Source organism: Astyanax mexicanus, unplaced genomic scaffold (assembly GCF_023375975.1).
Source record: "Astyanax mexicanus isolate ESR-SI-001 unplaced genomic scaffold, AstMex3_surface scaffold_32, whole genome shotgun sequence".
Taxonomy (NCBI): domain Eukaryota; kingdom Metazoa; phylum Chordata; class Actinopteri; order Characiformes; family Acestrorhamphidae; genus Astyanax; species Astyanax mexicanus.
Genome location: NW_026040042.1, coordinates 5,064,408 through 5,071,518, shown reverse-complemented (window position 1 = coordinate 5,071,518; position 7,111 = coordinate 5,064,408).

Sequence of the window (7,111 nt, the reverse complement as noted above, 5' to 3'; positions counted from 1 at the left end):
TCAACTCGGAGAGACCTACTGTATTCCACAAAAAACAAGAAAAATCGGATTTTCGCGGAAGGTGAGCTTTAAGTAAATAGTAAATAGTAAAACACTGGGTACTAAAAAAACAAGAGAGCACTTAAAAATGATGATTTTCTTTGATTTTACAAATTGAAAACCTCTGGAATATAATAAAGAGGAAGATAGATGATCACAAGCCATCAAACCAAACTGACCTGCTTGAATTTTTTGCACCAGGAGTAAAGCAGCATAAAGTTATCCAAAAGCAGTGTGTAAGACTGGTGGAGGAGAACATGATGCCAAGATGCATGAAAACTGTGATTAAAACCAGGGTTATTCCACCAAATATTGATTTCTGAACTCTTAAAACTTTATGAATATGAACTTGTTTTCTTTGCATTATTTGAGGTCTGAAAGCTCTGCATCTTTTTTTTTATTTCAACCATTTCTCATTTTCTGTAAATAAATGCTCTAAATGAGAATATTTTTATTTGGAATTTGGGAGAAATGTTGTTTGTAGTTTATAGAATAAAACAACAATGTTCATTTTACTCAAACATAAACCTATAAATAGCAAAATCAGAGAAACTGATTCAGAAACTGAAGTCTATTAATTTTTTACAGAGCTGTATATAAATTGAATACATTATTTCATATAAATAGCTTATTTAGGAACAACAGTGTGTGTGTGTTGCTTCTGGCAGCTTGTGTGTGTGAGATGATGTATTACAGTTATTCTCCAGCTCTGACCACAGTGTAAGCACTTCCACAAGCGCATGTATGTGTCTCACACACACACACACACACACACACACCTCGGCAGGCAGTCCGGTGGTTTCATGCTTCACTGAACTCCAAAAGGTCTACACCACAGAAGCAGCGAAGTGAAAAATAATAGTTTTAGTGCACGGTGTGTGTGTGTGTGTGTGACAGCAGGGAGGATGAGGACGAGACTGAATGTACAAGTCAGTAATGAGAGGTGCATGATAAACACATAATATATATATATCGATATATTGTGAAGAACAGAATCTGTATTTTTATACAGTAAATTACAAAAAATATATATATTTAAGCAATAATACACAAGAGGGAGTGCTATAAAGTGTAATATTGGCCCTGCTGTGCTGCGGTCTTAGACATAGGGCCTCAGGATTATACCACAGTTCTATTATCACTGTTTATTGAAAGATTTAAAGTTAAGGAGGAGGAGAAAATAGGATCTGTTTGGTCATAAAAACTCTGCCAGTTAAAATAGTTCCATTGCTGCTCTGTTTGGCTTGTAAGCGCTGCATTGTTGCTAAATTAGCGTGGTGGCCTCTATTTTCAGCCATTTCAGTAAAAATTGTGGAAATCTAAGCTTACTGTAAATCAACGTAAGTGCATTACACACTCAAATAAACAGTTTTTAGGAGAGAAATCTCTGTAGATTAACGTCCAGTGCTCATTTGACTGAAATAAAATGTTTTGTTTTTTTTTCTTAAGAATTAAAAAAGCGGAAAGACCTGCAAATTACAATTACAGAGTCCACCTTACTTTCAGCTTAAAATACTCTATATTAACTGAAAATATATACACTTAAGCTTTTATTTTAATAATAACAACTCTTAACCTGATATCGGTGGCTGATAATGTGTGTTATAATGCGTATTTTCAAATCACTGGGCTTCTTTATTTCTTAGTTGGACCGCGTATTTGCCTGCACTGCGTTTCTGCACTGTGGCTCTATGTGGTTTATAATGACATTGCATTTGGTTTGTATTTGGCTTGTAAGCGCTGCATCATTGCGAAATTACCTGTATGTGACGGAGTAATTCATGGAAAGCTCGGTTTCTCTCTAGCATGGCGTTTGATTCTAACAGCCAGTGGCTCTTCCTTTCATTCGCTCTTCTTTTTTGTCTTTTTTTTAAATGTATCTTTTCTTCTTTTCTTCCCATTCTCTATTTTTTCTCCACAGTAGAAAAAAAGCACTTTATTCTGAAGGACTGAAAGTTGTTGCTGGAGTAGTTCTGTAAAATTCTACATTACTTTAAAAACTCCTAGTTTTTTCACTGCATTAAAAATTGAATTAAATTGGGCTCTGAGTGGTCCAGTGGTCTGAAGCACTGCCACTACGATCGGGAGTTCGAATTCCGATTAATGCTTATTTAGAGCATTTATTTGCATAAAATGAGAAATGGCTGAAATAACAAAAAATATTATGTAGAGCTTTCAGACCTCAAATAATGCAAAGAAAACAAGTTCATATTCATGAAGTTTTAAAGAGTTCAGAAATCAATATTTGGTGGAATAACTCTGGTTTTTAATCACAGTTTTCATGCATCTTGTCATCATGTTCTCCTCCACCAGTCTTACACACTGCTTTTGGATAACTTTATGCTGCTGTACTCCTGGTGCAAAAATTCAAGCAGTTCAGTTTGGTTTGATGGCTTGTGATCATCCATCTTCCTCTTGATTATATTCCAGAGGTTTTCATTCATTTAATTTCTCTTAAATCAAAGAAATTCATCATTTTAAAGTGCTCTCTTATTTCTTTTCTCAGAACTGTATATCATCCATGAATAAATTGATTATTGTGAAATTACTAAATCATTTAATAGTGTTTTTTTTTACAGATTTATTGAAAGAAACACAAGCCTACTGAGTCTACTGAGAAAATTAGACTTAAATCTCATTTTCTGATGTTTTTATCCTTCTCTATTAAAGTGAAGATTGAGAAAGCTAGGATTGATTGGCGACTAATTAACTAATCTGAAAGAAATAAGCAGATAGTTATTAGTTGCATCCCTATTTTTAACATTAATTAATTCAATTAACTGTCCAGCACTAGATCAGTGATCAATCATGTTCATCTCATTTCCCCCAAATCCATTCCTTCAATATAAAATTCACCTTAAATATGACAGACTGTTATTTCTGATAGGAAAAATACTATTCCTCTCAGTATATCTGTGCTGTAAATTCACATAATCAGCAGGAGCTCAGAACCTCTTCCTAAAAGTGGATTTTAATAGGTGATATCGGTGCTTTATCAGCAGAATTTCCACTGACGCTCATAAATCTTCAGATCTTTAAATCTGATTAGATTATCTTGCCCATGATTTATCATACAGATCATAATTCTAACTCAATAAATCAAACTAACTTCCTGCAGGAGGAAAGAACTCGAGATAAATCTACTAAACCCAGATATTAAATATTATTCTCAGAGATCAGAGCCGAGCACAAACTACGCCTACTCCTACTCTTCATATATTTCAGGTAAAGGATCGAGCTATGATTGGTCTTCCTCTTTTTGACTCTCTTTTTGAGTTTGCCTCTCTTTTGTCCCGCCCTCAGATAAAAAAAAAACAGACCTTCTGATTGGTTCTGCCTCTGCGCTCGGCTCTATGTTGTCTCGCCAATCCACCTCTCAAATGATTTGCTTTATATGCCTGTTGAACTGCCCTTTACCCAAAAGAAAGAATATGATTGGCTCTGCCTTTACATTTGACCAGAATATAAAGACTCGCCTGATTGGTTGGGGCTCTGAGTTTGACCCTCTGTTGTCCCACCCCTTCCAAAAAAGCCTCTAAGCTTAATTTTCTGTTGTCCCGCCCCACCACTAAAATGAAGCTTCTGATTGGTTCTACCTCTGATTGTGACTATGTAGCCCCTCCCCCGGCTGAAATAGACTTTCTGATTGGTTCTGCCTGAGTAGTAATCTCTGATGTCCCACCCACAGCTAAAATAGAGCTTCCGATTGGTTCTGCCTCTGAGTTTGATTCCCTGATGTCCCACCCCCAGCTGAAATAGACTTTCTGATTGGCTCTACCTCTGAGTTTAAACCTTTGTTGTCCTACCCCCAGTTGAAATAGATCTTCTGATTGGTTCTGCCTCTGAGTTTGACTCCCTGTTGTCCCAACCTCAGCTGAAATATACCTTCTGATTGGATCTTCCTCTAAGTGTGACTTAATGTAGTCCCACCCACTGCTAAAATAGACCTTCTGATTGGTTCCATCTCTAAGTATTAATTTCCGCTGTCCCGCCCACAGCTGAAATAGACCTTCTGATTTAATTTAATTTATAATTTATTTTTTTTGTTGTCCGGCCCCTTTACTAAAACAATGATTCTGATTGGCTCTGGTTCTATATTTAACCAGATTTTAAGGACTTGTTTTAAGACCCTGTTGCTCCACCCTTTCTCCAATCTGAGTATCCTGATTAGTTATGGCTCTGATTTTGACACTTTGCTGTCCTGTCCCTCCAACGGATTGCTGAATTAAAGCTTCTGATTGGTTATGCTTCTAAGTTTAAATTTCTGTCGTCCCACCCCTTTATTAAAATGTAGATTCTGATTGGCTCTGCCTTTAAGTGGAATTAATTTAATAAACGTCTGAACTCTTATGAAGTGGGTTCTAAATTTACTTGCATGGTGGGATTAAAACCATCATTAGGCCGGTTCTGTTAAACACCTCAGCTCTAAAATATTCCCTTTAATTAATACAAATATAGAAATTCCTAATGATTCCTGCTGTATATAAAAATACCAACATGTTTACAAACTGAATCTCAAATCAGATCTGATCTAAAAGCACTAATCTATCTACAGTAGATGTTTTATTAAAGAGGAAATTAAAAATCCTCTGGCTGCTAATTCTGCTTCATATATTAATACAGTGTTTATATTTTTAAGAGATGTTTTTTAAGAGATAAATGTATGAGGACTCCTGCAGAAATCTCCAGAGAAAGAAAAGCAGAGAGAGGAATGAAAGCTTTTTAAACACACACCCGGATAAAAAGTGAAGAGTATGAGTTCCCTCTGCATTAATAATGAGATGCTGTATATAAACAGGAACACTCGTCGTGGTGGTGAACGCCGGGTGAATTACTGAAAGTCACGCCCTTCAATAAAAGCTGCCGATCTGTTTGTAAAGTCAGACTAATAAAACTCTGATCAGAGGATCAGTTACAGCTGCTGTTTTATTATCAGATAATCAGCTGCTGATAACGCTGTGCTATTTACAGTATGATGAGGAGCTGACTGACTCGTTGAGGAGCTGAGGACTTGTTTATGACTCAGACTGTCTCATTTTTATTAGGACTCATTCATGACTCAGACCGTCTCATTTTAACTAGGACTCGTTCATGACTCAGACTGTCTCATTTTTATTAGGACTTGTTCATGACTCAGACCGTCTCATTTTAACTAGGACTCGTTCATGACTCAGACTGTCTCATTTTTATTAGGACTTGTTCATGACTCAGACTGTCTCATTTTAACTAGGACTCGTTTATGACTCAGACTGTCTCATTTTATTAGGACCTGTTCAGGACTCAGACTGTCTCATTTTAACTAGGACTCGTTCATGACTCAGACTGTCTCATTTTTATTAGGACTTGTTCATGACTCAGACTGTCTCATTTTTATTAGGACTCATTCATGACTCAGACTGTCTCATTTTTATTAGGACTCATTCATGACTCAGACTGTCTCATTTTAATTAGGATTCATTCATGACTCAAATGTCTCATTTAAACAAAGACTTGACTGTATTATTCTTATTAGGACTCATTCATGACTCAGACCGTCTCATTTTAACTAGGACTCGTTCATGACTCAGACTGTCTCATTTTTATTAGGACTTGTTCATGACTCAGACTGTCTCATTTTAACTAGGATTCGTTTATGACTCAGACTGTCTCATTTTTATTAGGACTCGTTCATGACTCAGACTGTCTCCTTTTAACTAGGACTCGTTCATGACTCAGACTGTCTCCTTTTATTAGGACTCATTCATGACTCAGACTGTCTCATTTTTATTAGGACCTGTTCAGGACTCAGACTGTCTCATTTTAACTAGGACTCGTTCATGGCTCAGACTGTCTCATTTTATTAGGACTTGTTCATGACTCAGACTGTCTCATTTTAACTAGGACTCGTTCATGACTCAGACTGTCTTCTTTTATTAGGACTCATTCATGACTGAGACTGTCTCATTTTTATTGGGACTCATTCATGACTCAGACTGTCTCATTTTAATTAGGATTCGTTCATGACTCAAATGTCTCATTTAAACAAAGACTTGACTGTATTATTCTTATTAGGACTCATTCATGACTCAGACCGTCTCATTTTAACTAGGACTCGTTCATGACTCAGACTGTCTCATTTTTATTAGGACTTGTTCATGACTCAGACTGTCTCATTTTTATTAGGACTTGTTCATGACTCAGACTGTCTTATTTTTATTAGGACTTGTTCATGACTCAGACTGTCTCATTTTTATTAGGACCTGTTCAGGACTCAGACTGTCTCATTTTAACTAGGACTCGTTCATGGCTCAGACGGTCTCATTTTATTAGGACTCGTTCATGACTCAGACTGTCTCATTTTTATTAGGACTCGTTCATGACTCAGACTGTCTCATTTTAATTAGGACTCGTTCATGACTCAGACTGTCTCATAAATGACTCAGACTGTCTCATTCTTATTAGGACTCGTTCATGACTCAGACTGCCTCATTTAAACAAAGACTTGATTATGTCTTATTCTTATTAGAACTCATTCATGACTAAGACTGTCTTATTTGAACAAGGTCTTGAGTTTGTCTCGTTCTTAATATGACTCATTCATGACTCAGACTGTCTCTTTCTTATCAGGACTCGTTCATGACTCAGACGGTCTCATTTAACAAGGTTTTGATTCTGTCTCTTTCCTATTAGGATATGAACTCAATCTTAACTCAGACTGTCTCATTTGAACTAGATCTTGATTCTGTCCATTTGTATTAGGGATTTATTTATGACTCAAGACTGTCTCACTTGAATTACAGTAGGTCTTGATTTGTCTCATTCTTAGTAGGACTTGTTCATGACTCAGACTGTCTCACTTGAACTAGATCTTAATTCTGTCTCATTTGTATTAGGACTCATTTATGACTCAGACTGTCTCACTTGAACTAGATCTTAATTCTGTCTCATTTCTATTAGGACTCGTCCATGGCTCAGACTGTCTCATTTGAACTAGGTATTGATTCCATCTCACTATTATTAGGACTTGTACATTACTAAGACTGTCTTATTTGAACTTAAACTTTCTTCTTTCTCACTCTTATTTGGAATCATA